General features: G+C 42.7%; 1 long non-coding RNA gene across 1 annotated transcript; it reads right to left on the bottom strand.

Moving 5' to 3' along the window:
• Positions 1–468: 468 nt before the first annotated feature.
• LOC133132281 (uncharacterized) lies at positions 469–4,210 on the bottom strand. Its single transcript, XR_009709141.1, has 3 exons — positions 3,980–4,210; positions 1,735–1,839; positions 469–1,625 (listed from the first exon to the last, which is right to left on the bottom strand). It is a non-coding gene; the product is annotated as an uncharacterized LOC133132281 (long non-coding RNA).
• Positions 4,211–17,686: the final 13,476 nt, after the last annotated feature.

Below are 17,686 nucleotides of genomic sequence, written 5' to 3'. Positions count from 1 at the left end.
CTGTGGCAGGAACTGGCAGCCGGCCCTCGAAGGAGGCCTGTATTTTTAATGGTTCTGTTCGGCCTCAGCCCACAGGGCCACTCCGAAAACCAGCAATGGCCCACTTATCTCTCTTCCAGCTCTGGACTGCTTTACAGTATTTACAGTGTGTACGCGCGCGCACACGTGCTCGCACGCACACACGCTCGTTTGTGGTCACACACATGCACACACACATACGCGAGCACACACGTACGCACACAAGCATGCACACGTGGGAGGGTTTTTTCAGTGAGGGTATTGAGGGCACTGGCATGGTCAGGAATTATTTTGTGAAGGATACTTAGGATAAGTATACACTTAGTTTAGATATCAACCTCACTGCTGTAGATACATTGCAATAGGTTAAAACACAGATTACATCCAGGGCTGAAACCAAGATGCAGATACCATCACAAAGCATTTCTGATGAGCATTTTCAAACACAGATTTACTTTACATAAGTAAATTTTATGTAAGATTACAATATGATATAAGCATTTTAATTTTAATAATGCCGAAAATTGTCCAAACTAAAAATGTACAATGTACTATTTGTGAAAATGACAGTATAGCACAGACAAACATGAAAATATTTTGTTTGACAGCATCAAAAACATGAAGTGCATGAAGCACATCTAAATTGAATAGCTATTCTACTGTATACAACTGCACATGTCCACTATTCACATGTTCAAGATAGCCACTATTAGTGGTGAAAATACTGCACACCAAATGCAATATAAATATGTTGGCATTGATACAATAGACTATGTATCATAAATTGTATTTAGCTCGTATCCCTAGTCCCTGTGTCTCAGCTCGACATGCATGTACAGATAAGAACACACACACACATGGACATACATGTACATTATGCTCAAGCAAATGTAGAAAACGCATTCACACAAGAACACGCGTGCGCACAAACACACATCCTTACATACATGCAGACACACATATGTGTGCACAAATGCACACATACGCCTGGCTCCATTTGCGCTCCTGTGAGACTATCCAAATTCGTTTTTAAAATAAGCTTCAGATATTAGATATTCTCAGATTGAGTGGCGCGGAAGAGACTAAAGACAGTTAAGTGGAGCAAATTATCTGTGTTGTGCTGTGGAATCACACAGTCATTTAATTTTTCTGTTTGGACACTCCCTTAGAATCGCGGAGATTATTCTCTTGGATTGATTGCCATTCAGGAGAATAATATTACCATCCCATAACATAAATCGCCATGGAAATGAATAACTCGGAGGCACATTCATTTCAGTGCACCTCCTGGCTGCAGGTGGTGGTTGGGGGAGGAGGGGGGGGAGGCTGGAGTTGATGCTGGTAGATTTTGAGGTTAGGTCCCTCCTGCCAGTAGTGGCCTTCCCCCAGACACTGTGTGGTGGTGTGGCTGGGGCAAGACCCGCAGTCAGGTGACAGAGCAGCAGAACATGGTTCCCCTCTGCCAAGCACATTCTGGATCTGTCCAGCAATCAGACACATCCAAGGCTGGCACGGCGACAGCCCCCCACATCACAGGGCTCGAGTCAGGGCCGTTCTCTGCCAAGTTTCACATTCGAACCAGATGCTTGCCCTACATCCCGGTCTCCCTGTTGGATAGAGCATCGAGGAATATGTTAAACGTGACTATGACACGACTCGAATGGAGATGTGCTCGCGGTCCCGGCCGAGTGACTAAGTGCGCTGCAGCCCTCATACCAGTCTTCCCAGAATGCCCTACGAGGGCATCAACCAATCCCCACTGGACAGCTGCTTGAAACAGACACTGTACAGCTGATGTGGGCTGGGAGGAGGCTCCTCGGTCTGTTGAGAGAACAGACTTCAGTGTCAGTTTTCATAGGAAATAGAAATAAAGAGAAAACAGCATTCAGAAAATGCTATGTGTGCTTCTGACTTTGTGGTAAATGAATAAGTGGTAAGTGAAAACTGTTGATGATTTTTTTTTTAATGCAGTTATTAGGACCGGGAAGTCAAACATAGAATTTATTCCCTAGTAAAAGTTGTTTCAAGAAATCCAAGGGGCACAATTTTTCATCATAACTTATTTGAGTACCAGTTAAGCCGTACAGTCCTCACATTGTTTAACAGACTTTGAAAACTGCATTCTTGCTTGTTCTAAGGCCTTGGGTTGTATGTCACAGCCATTCAGCGGCATTGAGTTACTGCTACAGGCTCTGAATAGTTATAAAACTATTAGCAGTTGGAACTATTGCTATGAATCTTTGTATCTTGACATGCCATACTAATGTGCCTGAAGAATGAATACTTTGTAAGCAGCCGTTTCTAGATGAGCTGTGTGGTACTCAGGTGTCATTCCATGTTTCAAGATACAAACTGTCTTGGTTTTAATGTCTAATCAACGGCACTTTGTTACAGTGAACTGTTTTGAAGATGTTCATGATTGTATTCTCACACCACCAGATGTAATGCCAGATGCAAAAAAGAAAAATGGCTTCCACAAATTAATTTGTGTCTCCTTTTGTGAAAATAACTCATGGTTAAGGGTAGGTGCTGCAAGCAGAAAAAAAGAAAAACAACAGATTGATTAATATGTAATTATCTCCATGCAAAACAGATGATTTGCAGTGTTTCCACTCTACCAAACAGTCTCAATAATACATGGAGAAGCAGCTCGCTGCACACAAAATCACATCACTCTGTATCCTGGACAGCTTGCCACTCATCAATCATTCACAACAACAAATTTCAATGAGAAAAATCTGCAAGTCGGCAGTTTTCTCCACATCTATCTTTTATAAAACATCTCGCGGTCAGAGCAGGAGTATATTTCCTCATGCCTGGTCCCTGCTTACAAGACCTTCAAACAATCAGGCCACTGAGTTTCCAAAAATACCACAGGTTATATCTGTTCATATCTGATGGTTTCTGTTTCATTTTTACGCCAATGCAACTTCTACACAACGATAGAAATAAGTCTATGGGTGCCTTAAGGTAATCCAAAGCACTGAAGATTCAGAAGTGGCCACCACATGTCGTTCAGAAGTTATGAATTAATAATGAAAAGTCAGCGCTCTCCATTTGTCCAACTTATGCACAAGTACATTTATTATTCACTTCGGCTGACCAGCAGGTGTGTGAGACTGCCTGAGACGTGTCGTTTAATTTGAATTGAATCCTTCCATGTCCTTCACCAGGCCACTCAGTCTGAACTCACCAGCTCCCCCCCTACGACAGGTCAGTAGCGAAGGTTGGATAATGGCCGTGAACATGTCTGGAGTCTCTCTGTCACCGGCCCCCGTGCGCCGAAGACTCTGGCACATTCCGCCTCTCCATCGCTCCCCCTGGCGGGGTCGTTATAGCGCAGTTATTTTAATTGGAGTGTGGATTAATGGGAGCTCGGTCTCGCTCAGGAGTAATGAGGGGGTCGGCTGAATGGGGAGGAAATATTTCTCTCCCACTCGCCGCGCCCCATGGCAGCCCAGGCCCCCGGTGTCTGAGGGTCTGCCCTGCTCAAAATGTATTTGCAGACAGTCCACTTCCAGGGATCAATACCTCACGTGGCACCCACCCACAAATGCCCCCACCACCAGCCCCCCTGCCATTCTTTACTCTTATACAGCAAGCTACATCTATATCTAACTTTCTAGTGAATGGCTGAACTGACTGTTCTCAAGATCAAACATAATCAATGCTGAACTAAAGACAAAATCACAAATCAACTGCAAGGTTGATGTCAACAATGTCAAATTTACTTTCAGGTGTTTGCAATGAGCTGGATGTGTGGCAGTGATCATTCCACTAAAGTTTTCAAGATTTGAAAAAACCTTCAGTACGCCGTAGGTCTTACACTCAGTGAGCACTTTATTAGGTAGACCTATACAGCAGCTTCTTAATGCAATGATTTAATCATCCAATCATGTGGCAGCAACTAAATGCATAAAAGCATGCAGATGTGGTCAAGAGGTTCAGCTATTTTTCATACCAAATGTCAGAATGGGGAAGAAATGTGATCTAAGTGACTTTGACCATGGAATGATTGTTGGTGCCAGACGGGGTGTTTTGAGTATCTCAGAAACTGCTGGTCTCCTGGGATTTTCACACACAACAGTCTCTAGAGTTTGCAGAGAATTGTGTGAAAAACAAAAAACATCCAGTGAGCAGCAGCAGGTACATTACATTAATGGCATTTGGCAGACGCTCTGGTCTTCCTGTTGGTTTCAACATCTGCGGGCAAAAACAGCTTGTTAATGAGAGACTGGTTGAGCTGACTGGAAGGTGACAGTAACGCAAATTACCAGTGGTATGCAAAAGAGAATCTCTGAACACACAACATGTCAAACCTCTAAGTGGATAGGCTACAGCAGCAGAAGACTTAATATGTCTAATAAATACCTAATAAAGTGCTCATTGAGTGTATTTATTCAGACCAAAGTTTATGGCCACTCCTTTTCAAAAACCAGGAACCACGTGGGTAGAATTTGCATTTTACATACCTTTTCACCCACAGCACCACTGACAGAATGTAACAAATTATTTGACTGGAGATATTTAGCCTCAGGGTGCATATTGCATAACTATTTGAATTTTGGCAGTAGCCATCCAATAATATGTATGTCAAAGATGCTAATGCTATGCTATCTTTTATTACAATCTCAAAGCCATCATCCTGATTTGACTATAGAATTTTGTTATTCTCATCAACATTTTCCTGTGTTCCTCAGTTCATACAGCGCTTGAAACATTCTGAATTGCATATGTGCCTATAGAAATCATATTTGATATGATTGCGTTTCAATGTATTTTCTGAATTGAAATGGGATTAAGCCTAATCCTGGTGGAAATGTATACAGTATGGCTTTATACTTCTACTAGGGCAGAGAATGCCCTATCAAACATAGACCTAAATAGCTTACAGTACTTAATGTATATTGGGTGGTATATGGGCTCTCCTCTGTTCCCCTAATTACAATCAAATTGTATATTAAATAGTGACTTAAGGCCGAACGAAAACCACAACTAAGTAGTTATTTATAAAATCCTAATTTAATGAGTATATGATGTACGTATATGAAATTAATCTGCAGATATTGCATATTTGAGGGCTACATGCAGATCCCTGAAGTGGGCTGTGTTCATGCTTTAAGAATTAAGTTGATATTCAGGCATGATCAATCCCAGGGGGGGTTTAATTTAAGATATGATAAAATATCTTATAAATAGTTTGCCACGTGAAATAATTTATATCATGGCAGCACTCACTTTGGAGTTTAAATTCAAGTTCATTTGAAATGTGCACTATATCATAGGCACATAAGCTGCAGATACGGCACTTACAAATGTAAGCAACTGTTTTCAGTCAATCTTATTTTCATAAATCACGTGTAAGCACAATTTAGGAAATTATATTAAATTTACATTTAATTTTAGATTTCATATTATTCATATATATGTTATCCAGATTGACTGGCAGGTCTGATAATTTAGCTACACACGGGTGTACGTGTGGCTTCTTGCAAAAATGTTTATGAACACACTGGAAGCTAGGTTGACAGCACAGGCATCATGTATTATCATGTATGTATTACATTAATACTAATATATTAATAATTCGTATCCATTAGTGTAAGAAGAACCAGACGGTCAGACTGGTATCGGAGCTTTCGATAAAACAATCTAAACGCACAACAGACGGTTTCCTGTGCTTTCCCCCTATATCCCCCTATGTGTTTAAATGGCTCTTTCTTGCCCCCTGGATCACAGCTGATCCTACTCGCCTGCTCTCGAGTGGTATCCTGGCGAAGGACCAAAACATTTGTTTCACAGAAAGCGAACGTAAGAGAAAGGGCAAAGGGAGGGAGGCTCTTTGTCGAACCCAGCCGAGCGGCATCCCGTCACAGGACCCGGGAGCGAAAGTTTGAGCCTGTCATGGCTGGAGGGGAAAAACAAGCAGTGACGGGGAGGAAGGGAGGAGATTCGGAGGGAACCGCTGAGAGAATGCGTACGCGGGGACGTGACAGGGAAAATCCCCCCCCCCCCGCTGCCCTCCCCGCGTTGCAGGAGGAAGACAGACGTCACCCAGACCAGGAAGGAAGCCAAGGAAGCTACTACACTCTCGGCTCCACGTCCGAAGAGCTCGCCGCGTCACTAGGGGTGATTCTACACACGGAGGAAAGCCCTTATAGCATCGCACCCCTGTGAAAAGTTTCAAAAAGACACAGCAATGCCAAACTCTGCGAAATGAGCGAGGGGGGAAAAAATAAAAGAAAGAGTGCGCAAGACAAGGGGATCCAGACTTGCCTGCACATACACACATCTCAGCGAGAGTCGACAGCATGGATAGACCAACAAACTTGATGTGGCAGGGTCACAAGTATCAGTGTGCCAACTCGTGCCATGACACCCCTCCTCCGATGCCCTTGTGCCCCAGTCCTGAGGCAGTCAGCCTTTCCCATGACCCCAGTGTCATGTGGCTGACTAGGTCAGTATTCCATGTGGGGTCCTATTCATAACCTGCATCTCCTGTACAGTTCATGATTCTTGGCTACGTGCAGAGGGCAAGCCCCCCTCAGCCAAGTCGTTGCTGGGGAGCACACATAACCTGTCCCAACGTACAGCTGCACAAGGAGTGGAAAGAAATAGCTCCTAAAAATAATCACACACACCCCTGCCATGCCCCTCACAGTGTGCCTTAATATTAGAAAGCACAAGACTGAAACCTGATTACCCCTGTTGGCTGGTATCACATCACCCCATTGGAGCTGTTTTAAGAGACTCTCCTCACGCTGCCGGTCAAACTCTCCCAGTCTAGTTCTAGCCGGCACCCGCTGGAAGGTCCACATGACCCCCCTGAGTGCCCGCGTCATGGCATGCCACTCATGCCATTTTCAGTCATGAGGGGGCACTCTCAGAAGGCTTGGCAGCGTGTCGTTTGCCTGACTATGGCTGAGGGCAGTCCCAGGTTGTTGGGTAAGAGTGTTGTCTGCTGTTTGGGTTTATTTTAGTTGTGCAGGACTGTACCAGAAAACACCACGGTGGGAGAAGCCCTTCCTCGAAGCTTCCAGCTGGCAGGAGGCGGGGGAGTGAGGGGGGTGCCGTGTTTTTCTTGCTTCCAGCGAGTCTGGGGCAAGACCAGGCCCGCTCCCCTTACGGCTCATCATACTCACACCGAGCTGTTCGGGGCGATTCAGCCCAGAGTTCCAGCAAGTTCCAAACCAAAAAAAAAACAGCCTTTGCCCTCCTGTCATCCAGACTCACACAGAATGTGAACAGCTCCTCAGAAATGCTGTCCTGGTTATCATATGACCACCGAGCCCCTCAGGTGAGGCTTTAGCGCCACAGTGACACATCACTGAACACCTTGAGAACTTTATCTCGTGAAGGTTAGAGGGGAACGCTCGGTTACTACTGGAACCTTCCAAACTGACTGAGTCAGACGAAGGTGTGACTGCTGATGGTGAGGGGGCGATGTAAGCACTTTACATAATCTCAGCCCTCAGTGACTGGATTCATTACAATTAGAGGACTCATACAGAAATGGGGATATGTCTCTAGTGTCCTGGAGTGCTGGCAGGTGATGTCATTCGCCATGTGCCTGTTTGCAGGTCAACTGCAGGTTGAAGTTTATCTATATTTACACAGAATAGACCAGTCCTCCTCAAGTAAGAGTGATCAGCATGTGACCATTCAGATACCCATATATGCTTTCAGACTACCAGACTTTTCAAACTTTGAGAACAGCAGTATGAATACTCCTGGGTCTGCAGGAGCATAATGACCATAGATGATCTGAACGGCGTCTCTCCACCATTTCCTCTATTATTTATTTCTAATGTTTTTCAATGTTACACGTGTTTCAAGTGCATTGTAACCAAAATAAAATGGTGTAAAGTATCGAGTGTGTAACTGAAATTCACTGAATCAGTGAAATTGAGTGAGACTCATGCACAGGTTTGGGGGCAGACAAGGATATATGTCACCCCCAATATTTCATTATGAATGAATTGCTAGACTAGCTTGTATGCTAGTGAGTCTTGTTGTTTGGCTATGCAAAACTAGTCCAGCAGTTGAAATGAAACTGCAATGTATTTGGCACACATCTTTACAAAGCTGTTGCTACCCCATCCATGTTTCCAATCTGTTTTTGCCTACCTGAATATGCACAGTTGTTCAATAAAGTTCACACACACCCACACACTGATGTCAAACATGCAACTTGTTATTGTTGCGGTGGTTCAATAGATGGCAACAGTTGTTCAATAAAGTTATTTCCCAATTCAGTCCTTTCCCCCTTTGTTTAATGAATGAGATGCACACCTGGGACTTTGGCTGGGCATTTACCAACAATATCCATTGGCTCCTTTCAGTTGCTCAAGCAGTACAGTTTTTTGGGCAGCTTCAGACAAAAATGCATGTGTGTGGGTTCGAGTGTGTGTGTGTGTGTGTGTGTGTGTGTGCGTGTGTATGTGTGTGTGTGTGTGTGTGTGTGCGCGCATATGTGTGTGTGCCAGTGTATGTGCGTGCAGATGGTGAAAGTATTCTGTGATTAGCAAATTGGGACAACAAGCACATTTTTTGATGTGTCTCTATGTGTGCTAATGTTTATTTCATTTTTACTGTATGACATTAAAAAAATCATTACCTCCAATCAAAATGGCATTTTATATTTAGAATTTGGACACAGAATATTTTTGTATCATGACTTTTATTCAGTTTCTTAGTCGTAGTGTATTGGTTAAGGTACATTTACATGACTGGGACCTGCAAGGTTGGTGGTTTGATCCCCGTTGTAGCCACAATATGATCCACACAGCTGTCGGGCCCTTGAGCAAGGCCCTTAACCCTGCATTGCTCCAAGGGAGGATTGTCTCCTGCTTAGTCTAAATCAACTGTAAGTCGCTTTGGATAAAAGCGTCAGCCAAATGACATGTAATGTAATATATCAGAAACTGAATTTGAATTTGAATTGTTTGCTATTTTTCAACATAAAATACCCCATAAAACAGATGTGACTGTTAATTTAAGAGAAAATCTTAATGTGCAAAGAATTCCGGAAATTTACCAACACATGCCTAGTAAGGATATTTGGAGTGTGTTACAGACTGCCAGACAGTAGTGTGAGTACAGTGCTCTTTATGAATGTAAAACAAGCTTGTAAGGGAGGTGAGACTATTATCATGGGAGACTTCAATTACCCAAATATTAACTGGAATTTGATGACCGGACAAAGAGAGGAGGAATTTTTAGATGGTATAAATTACCTTTTTTGACACAGTATATCAGTCAGCCTACAAGAGGGCAATCGATTCTAGATCTGGTGTTATGTAATGATTCTGACAGAATTTCCAGTATAGAGGTAATGGAACCACTTGAGACAAGTGATCATTCCACAATAAGTTTTGATGTATTTTGACAAATTTAGAGGGGCTCCTCCAAGTCCAGGACTTTAGGCGTGCCAACTTTAAAAAGATACAATCAAATTTAAGTAATATAATATAATGTAGACTATACTTGATGCACAGTGCTAATTCATTCTAAAAGTGCAGAAAAGTATGTTGAAAAATTGGATGAATGAAGCTATATGTAAGTTAGAATAAATTGTATAAGATATATAAAAAGGACAGTACTGAGAGTAATAAGGCAGAATATTGTAATATGCATGCTACGGTTAAAACATAACTAAGGTTAGGAAAAGGCTATTTGAACAGTGGTTAAGTGTATTAAGAATAACAAAGGAGAACAAATATTTCTGATACCTTAAATGGCTAATTTGTTGAGAGTTTTAACAGGGAGGAGGCTACTAATAGGCTGGAAGGCCTATTCAACACTCAGAATGTCTTAGCCAATATTGAGATAGTAGGATAAAGAAGAAGTAGATACATGACATAAACTAAAGACAAATAAGGCAGCAGGCCCCGATGGCATATTCTTAAGGGTACTCAAAGAGTTATGTGAGATAATTTTTTTACTTAATCTTTAGAAAATGGAAACCGGATGATTGGAAACAAGGTAATATAATACTAATATATAAGAAAGGGGACCGTACTGATCTAGGAAACTACAGGCCTGTCAGTCTCACTTGCATCATATGTAAAATACTGGAATCTAGCATTAGAGACAAACTGGAATTATTTCTTGAAAATAATAACATTCTAAGGGACAGCCAATATGGTTTTCGTAAGGGAAGTGTTTTGATGTAAGCAGGGCTTATGATATTGTATATGTAGATGTCCAAAAAGCATTTGATAAGGTACCCTATGACAAACTAATTTTCAAACTAATCTAAAGTAAACTCATTTTAATTTTCTAATCTAAATTAAACACATAAGGCTGTTTCTAATCATTGGTTCATATATTTTATGAAACTACAATAGTTGTAGAAGCTAAATATTAAAGAAAATCTCAAAATTCACCTATCCAGCCAATATCACCTGTGGTGCCTCCTTTTAAGCCCTTCATGGTTTGATTGTTACATAGACGGTCCTTCTTATCTCATTCAGTCCATAGTGCCTGAGTCTGATCAGCTTTGCGCTTGGCATCTATTGTCTTACTGTCCACTCTGATGCTTGTTCAGGTGCTTGTCATTATCCTTGGTGCCGTTTGCCATAGTGCCCATTGGAAGTGGCTTTGGACAGCAGCGTCTGCCAGACGACTGTAACGTCGTCCTTTCAGTGAAACAGCTGAAGTGTGCAACACGGTGACCAGGCGGAGCGGGAGGAGAGGGAGCCGGTGTCTGATGGGGAGGGCGGGGTGAGGGCCGGGGATTTGGGTTCCCTGAGGAGGCTGACGGCAATGACTGGAGCGCGGAATCGATCGAGGCCGCCTGCTCATTCCGCGCTTTGTCGACCGCATGATCCAGGGAAAGAGGACCCATCCGCTGCACGCTCCCCCAGCCTGGTGCCCTTCCCTCGCTCCCTGGCCCTCTGAGAGCACAGCTTTATTCCAGCCCAGTTCAACCACACTAAACCGGTTAGACCAAGAGGATAGAGCAAAAAAACAACAATTGATTCAGACTTCAGCCAACACTGGCAAAGCTTAGCTACTTGGCAAACACATCCCCCCCCACACACACACACACACAGACACACATGCACCAATGCAAATGTTTACACACACAATCGTACACACTGTAATATAAATGAATACAAATGACTACAAATTAATGTACATTGGTAAATACACATATCCTCCTGAGACACAGCAGAAAAAAAGTTTTGCAATACTTTTCAATAAATATTTTGTAAATATTTCAAAAAATGTAATTTTACTGAATGCCAATTCTACTGTAGGTTTCACAGTAGACTGTGCGTATATGGTTGTAGATACTCATGCCCCCTACAGGGGACAATAATTAATTGCCTGGTCTTAGGAGGATATACTCAAACACCCTCACAGTCACTAAATATTGGAAATATTTCTCTTTTGTAAAATTTTATTAATTTTTATCAGTTTCCAACTGCTGTATGAATAGCATGTTACCAAAGCTGCACTGTATGTTATTATTCTCTCTCTCTCTCTCTCTCTCTCTCTCTCTCTCTCTCTCTCTCTCTCTCTCTCTCTCTCTCTCTCTCTCTCTCTCTCTCTCTCTCTCTCTCTCTCTCTCTCTCTCTCTCTCTCTCTCTCTCTCTCTCTCTCTCTCTCTCTCTCATTAAATGTATTGCTCAAATTATCTAATCAGTTACAGTTTAAGTTCCTGATTGTAATATGCTGATATTTGTCATCATTGTTTTTATAGCTTTCCAGTAGAGCACTTTATTGTTTGAAACAGATTTTAACTGCTTAAAACTGGGCCCTAACCACAAAAAGGCAGTTGGAAACAGCCTTTTAGTCTAACTGCGCAAAAGATTTCCAGGCCACAGCAGACAAAACCCCTCTCCCCCTCACTTTCCTTCTTTATTTCTTTTCCTTTCTTTTCTTCACTGGAGAGGTGGAACATTCTCTCTCTTCGCATTGTCTGGAGCCTCTTTAAGCCAGCAGTGGAAAGAGAGGGAAGATGAGAGGCGGATGTTAGGGCACAGGAGATGCAGGTAGGGTCCACATCCTTTCCCTTGCTAGCTCACGGCTTCCACGACAGCCTGCTCACTTCTAACTTCCTCCCTCACCCCACCACAGAGCCCCCCGCCCACATCCCCCCAAGAGGGTCAAGGGGCCTCTGCATTCTCTCTTTCCACCCTCAGACATCATTACACACACACACACACATACACACAGAAACATACATACGCCACATACACACACCTTACACACAACACATGTCCTCCATGAACTGACAGAATCCAGTCTTGAGGTGTGGTTGAGTTTGTTTTCTCCAGAGACCCTGTTTCTCACCATAACATTGAATTTTACATTGACAACAAAAGGCTACACCTTAATAGTCAAGAAGCACTCCAATCGCAGAAGTACCTCCACCTGCAGGCCTACAACCATGTATGTGCAAACAGTGCACACCTACACTAAGCAGAAATATGGTCACCGTGGTCACATTCATCCTTATGGCCAATATGTCTGGGTGATAGGAAGGCATCGACACATCTATACATCACTACACCTAGGGGTGCACAGGTGAAAAATAATAAAGTGTGGCCTGTGAATTAATTTTACAAGAACAATTTAAATAACTTATATCAGCAAAATACTTCCCTCTAATCATATCAATGTAGTGAATATGATAACAGTATAATCCTTGTGTAATGATTGTTAACTGGACTGAGGTGGAGAATATATTGAAAAACATGCAGATTCTCTTTAATTAGTAAGAATAGACGTATTTTATCTGAATAATTTGAATATTGTTACAATTTGACCATGTAGTTAGATCAAATGGCTATTTTGTGTTAAGATATTTTGTCTCTACTGGGTGCTTGAGGTAACATTTAGTGCCTTTCTGGTCTAGTCCCTAGTCTCAGAGAGACCGAAAGCAAGTACTACTACTCAGCCACTTCTAACCAGACTTCCTAATGATCTCTATTAAGCATTCTGCACAAACCTATCTCAGAAGAAGTTGTCTTCCGGGAGGAAAAAATAAAAAAGAAACAGAAAAGCATTCTTTGGTACCTGTTCAAAAAGAGTAAACCATGCTGCTCTTTAGTCTTGACAAATTGGTTGTTCGGTGCATACAAACAAAAAGAGAGTTGGTCTACACTCAGAACAGACGTACTCAACAATAATTTATTGACAAGTGAAAAACTCTGGGGGATGGGCAGCACAGACACTCTGGCGGAAGTGTGTGTGTTTTTTTTTTCCTGGCACCTGACCTGTTTACATTTTCTGAGGAATGAACTTGTGTTATAGTGTTACAATACATGCTGTTCGTTACAGTTTCTGTAGTCATGTATATGTAATTCCTAAGCTAGTGTCTGTGCTTGTGACTTGTGCATCTTTGTAGAGAAAGAGTTGTTTACACTGTAGGATGGTTGCCATTTCATTCTCTCTCTTGCCCTGTGTGTGTGTGTGTGTGTGTGTGTGTGTGTGTGTGTGCCTGCATGCAAAAATGTGTGGTCATGTACAGTAGAAAAGTATTTGAATCCAAAACAATTACGTATTTGACCCAAGTCTGGCGTGTGTGTGTGTGTGTGTGTGTACACATGTCAAAGTGAGTGTATGAGTGTGTGTGTGTGTGTGTGTGCATATGTGTATACATGTAAGACTGAGTGTATGTGTGTATGGGTGTGTACACAGGTCAGAGTGAGTGTATGTGTGTGTGTATGAGTGTGTGCATGTGAGTGCACAGGTCAGAGAGTGTGTGTGTGTGTGTGTGTGTGTGTGTACACATGTAAGAGTGAGTGTGTGTGTGTGTGTGTACACATGTAAGACTGAGTGTATGTGTGTATGGGTGTGTACACAGGTCAGAGTGAGTGTATGTGTGTGTGTATGAGTGTGTGCATGTGAGTGCACAGGTCAGAGAGTGTGTGTGTGTGTGTGTGTGTGTGTACACATGTAAGAGTGAGCGTGTGTGTGTGCGCATGCATGGGCTTTGGTGTGTAATTGACAGTTTGTTTTGCAGGCCTCCCATCTCTGGGACTGTCCCCTGCGACATATAGTGGTTTTGCACAGGAAATGGTTACAAGAAAAAAAAAAAAGAAGAAGGAGAAAAAGAGAAAGACAGAGAACAGACTGTTCGTAAGAACTTGCCATAGTCTTCACTAGAACATGGCCTTTAATTCCAAGAACTGTTCTTACCTGAAGCTCCCTTCCACAGTTTTTTTTTTTTTTTTTACACGGGGCAACATTAAAGCTTATGTGCTTCTAAATGTTACCACCATCTTCTGATTAGATCGAAACATTTTGTGGTCTACTGCCTGCTCAGACCAAGCTAAAACATATTGTATGTAAAGAATTTATTGCACATCGTCTATATATCTGTGAATACTGCCTCACCTACAAATGTACTGTAAATGCTTCGAAGAACTTGATTTTCCGTCAATACGCAGCCACTTGTTCTTCTCTGATACCTTCGCACAGTTGGAAATTACTTACTGTAAGTTTCTCTCTCGGTACCTCCATTTGTTTGATCTGATTAAGCAAAGGTAGCTGCCTGTTGTTTTCATAAGAACCTCAATACTGCGCCAGGATCGCTGAAAAGAATCCTTTTGGAAAAGGCTTGTAAATTATAATCTCCCTCGACAGAGGGGCCAAGTCATATTTTAAGTACTGTTTCTCTTTTCGCAATCATAATAAACAATGTTAAAATGAAACAGCAGGTGTTTTCTATTTAGCTCTTAAATGCTAAATATGCCAGTGCCCATTCTCTGGCAGCATGGTGACTGGCTTGGTGGTTGATTGGCGGTGTGGAGCTCTGCATGGTTTTCTGTGGGTGGTGTGCCGGCTCAAAACTGACGGTGCCACGGGGTGGGGGGGGGGGTGGGGGGGGGGGGGTTGTGAGGGTGGCTGACACAGCCCCTAGTGGGCCTTCTTGCAACATGGAAATTGTCACCACACGGTGACAGTAAGTTCCCGCTCCGAATTTGCGGCTTTGCCACCCGGGCAAGTTAAGTCCGGTCTGACATTAGCATCCCGGGCCCCCCCTCCCCTGGTCCGGTACATTTTCTACCCACCGTACAAAGGGATGCAATGAACATAACAGAAACAGCTGCTTGGGACTTACAAAGAAGAAACAACATTCCTCGGACACAAAAACGAATCCCTGTCCTTTGGTAAAGTTCTAGCTTTAAATATACAGTACAGTGGTTCAGTACAAATACACAAGGCACTTGTGTGTTGATGCTGAAGTACAAGCATGCAGAATTGGTGTGACTCTTTTGTGATACTCTTTACATTCACACTACAGAGTGATAGCACACTACCTGCAATTCGACACAAGGAGGCACAGAACAACACAACACAAGACAGGAAACAAGCCTGGCATTTTTATCCAGATTCTAGTTTGACAGGAATAGACATCTTCACCTTTTGGCGGTTTCTTCCTGGGACCTGAAATCCCTGGAAATGATGCTGTCACAATCCAGTAAACAAGCGAACACCTGTATCAAGATCTAATAGTCACAATATCTACACCAACACTGGAACATAGTAGTTACAACATAATATAAAGGCAAAATATGAACTGAATCCAGACCAAACAAGGGACAATAAAGACACGAGTGAACCATAAATGTTTACATTTATTAATTGACTATCAGAGTGACATTCAATGGCCACAGGGCAAGCAACATATCATGGCAGGGCTGAGGCACAAGGGTCCCTAAGGATATCGCAACAAAATAAATACAACAACAAAACAAGCGCATCCCTGAACAGGCAGTCCCCCCTTTTTTAAGTTTATGTGAGACATGCTTCTGCAATCCATTTTTTATTGCAGTTACTGAATAATTCTGGCTTTGCGATGCCGCGTAGAGGGACTGCCTAAACCTGTCATTCTGCAGTTCTGCCCCAGGGATGCACAAAGCGGCAGTGACATCATGAATAATGCACTCTGCCCACATGGCAAATTAAACAAATCGGTGTCATATTCTGGATCCACCTGCACTGCATTAAAGCCTAAAGCATTGCAGAAATGTGTGTGTTTGGGAACGTGCGTGCGCATGCATGCGTGTAACACCTGTCACAATGCTAAACTGAAAAATAAGAAACTGAAACTGATTTGAACCCAATAGGAGTGCAATAAGCTCAATAAAGGGTTAATAAAGAGTTGAAGAGTTGGGGCTGTCATGGACTAAGAGTGCAGGGAAGAGGCTTTCTCTTTCGACACAGAGCACAACCCAGCCTCCGTCACTGCGAGAGGAATTTCAAAAGCAGTCTAGTGCGCCTCCTACAGGAGACAAAGTGTTTTATTTATTTCTCTGCTCTCGTCCTGTTTTAATTAAAACACTTTTGAACTTTTTTTGTGTTCTCATCACAATTTGAGTTTTGCAGTGGGTATCCTTTTGTCATTTGGGGTGGATTTTATACTAGGTCCCATAAAACTATGGATGATTAAAGTGGGAGGGAACCAATCACTTTATCACAACTGTCTCTTCAGCTGAATGTGAGGTGGGCCACAGAGTGCAGAATAAAGAGGGAGGAAAATGCATTCTGGGCTTGTTTATTAATAGGTGCAGGTTGGTTGTACCTGAGCCAGGCCAGATTAGTGATAAAACCTTCAGCTGAATGGCCCAAGGCAAGAGGATTAACCCACCTCTTACCTTCATCTCCACGACCAAGCAGAGCATTATGAGACTTAGCAGTGTGCTATTTTCCTCACTTACAGCAGGAGCAACACAGACGAAGCACTTAATTTATTGATTAAAGTCAATGTAACAGTCGGCAGCAAAGCTGCTAGTCTTTGACATGAATGCGGTGCATGAAGTGTCAGTGACTGCATAGCCTAGCCACTGGACTCTATTGTTGCTTTGTCGACTTTGGGCACTTTAGAAGAAACTAAGACTAGCCAGCGCTCGACAAAATTGACCAAAGGTCATTGCAGCCATGAGCCAAGCCCAGGTTTATGTCTGGGAATTCCAAAATCATCAATAAAGAAAAACAAACTTAACTTGCATATTTAATTTGAAAAGGGGGGGCAGCCTTCAGCCTAGACTGGGACCCTGAAGGTTGGTGGTTTAAGCCCTGGTGTAGCCACAATAAGATCTGTATAGCTGTTGGGTCCGTGAGCAAGGCCCATCACCCCATATCAAGGGGGATTGTCCCTTACTTAGTCTAACAAACTCCCAAGTCAGTATGGATAAAAGCATCAGCTAAATAACAAAATTATACGTATGGGTAGGAAATTGTGAACACAGCTGTGAAAAAAATGATAGAGCACATGCCAACAAATCTGGAGGAAATTAGCTGAGGATCTATGGGTATGTTAGAGCATCTTCATGCACCCCTTGAGTCCTACTCATGCGGTTTCTGATGACATGGTTATCATCGTACAGAAGGCATTGTGCCTAAGTAGACCATTATATAAAATATATACTGAGGATACAGAGAAATGTAGAGGATAATCAAAAAGATTGGGAATGGCTGGAAGCCGTTTTGGTGCATGGAATTGTTTTTTGGGGACAGGAGCAGGGGTGTTCCACCAGGCAAGGGAGTGCCTACAACAGCCACTCTCTGGGTTAGAAGGGACGTTGTGCACTGTCAAAACAGGTCTGATGAACAGATGTTCACTGCTGCAGTGTATTGAGGGTACCAGTCGGAGGCTAGCATTTCCGGTAGCAAGGCGTGCTCTATATAGCATGTAAACTACAAAAAC

This window comes from Conger conger, chromosome 1, assembly GCF_963514075.1.
Source record: "Conger conger chromosome 1, fConCon1.1, whole genome shotgun sequence".
In the NCBI taxonomy this organism is placed as follows: Eukaryota; Metazoa; Chordata; class Actinopteri; order Anguilliformes; family Congridae; genus Conger; species Conger conger.
Note: the sequence above shows the minus strand (reverse complement) of the source record. Positions and strands in the feature narration are given on the sequence as shown.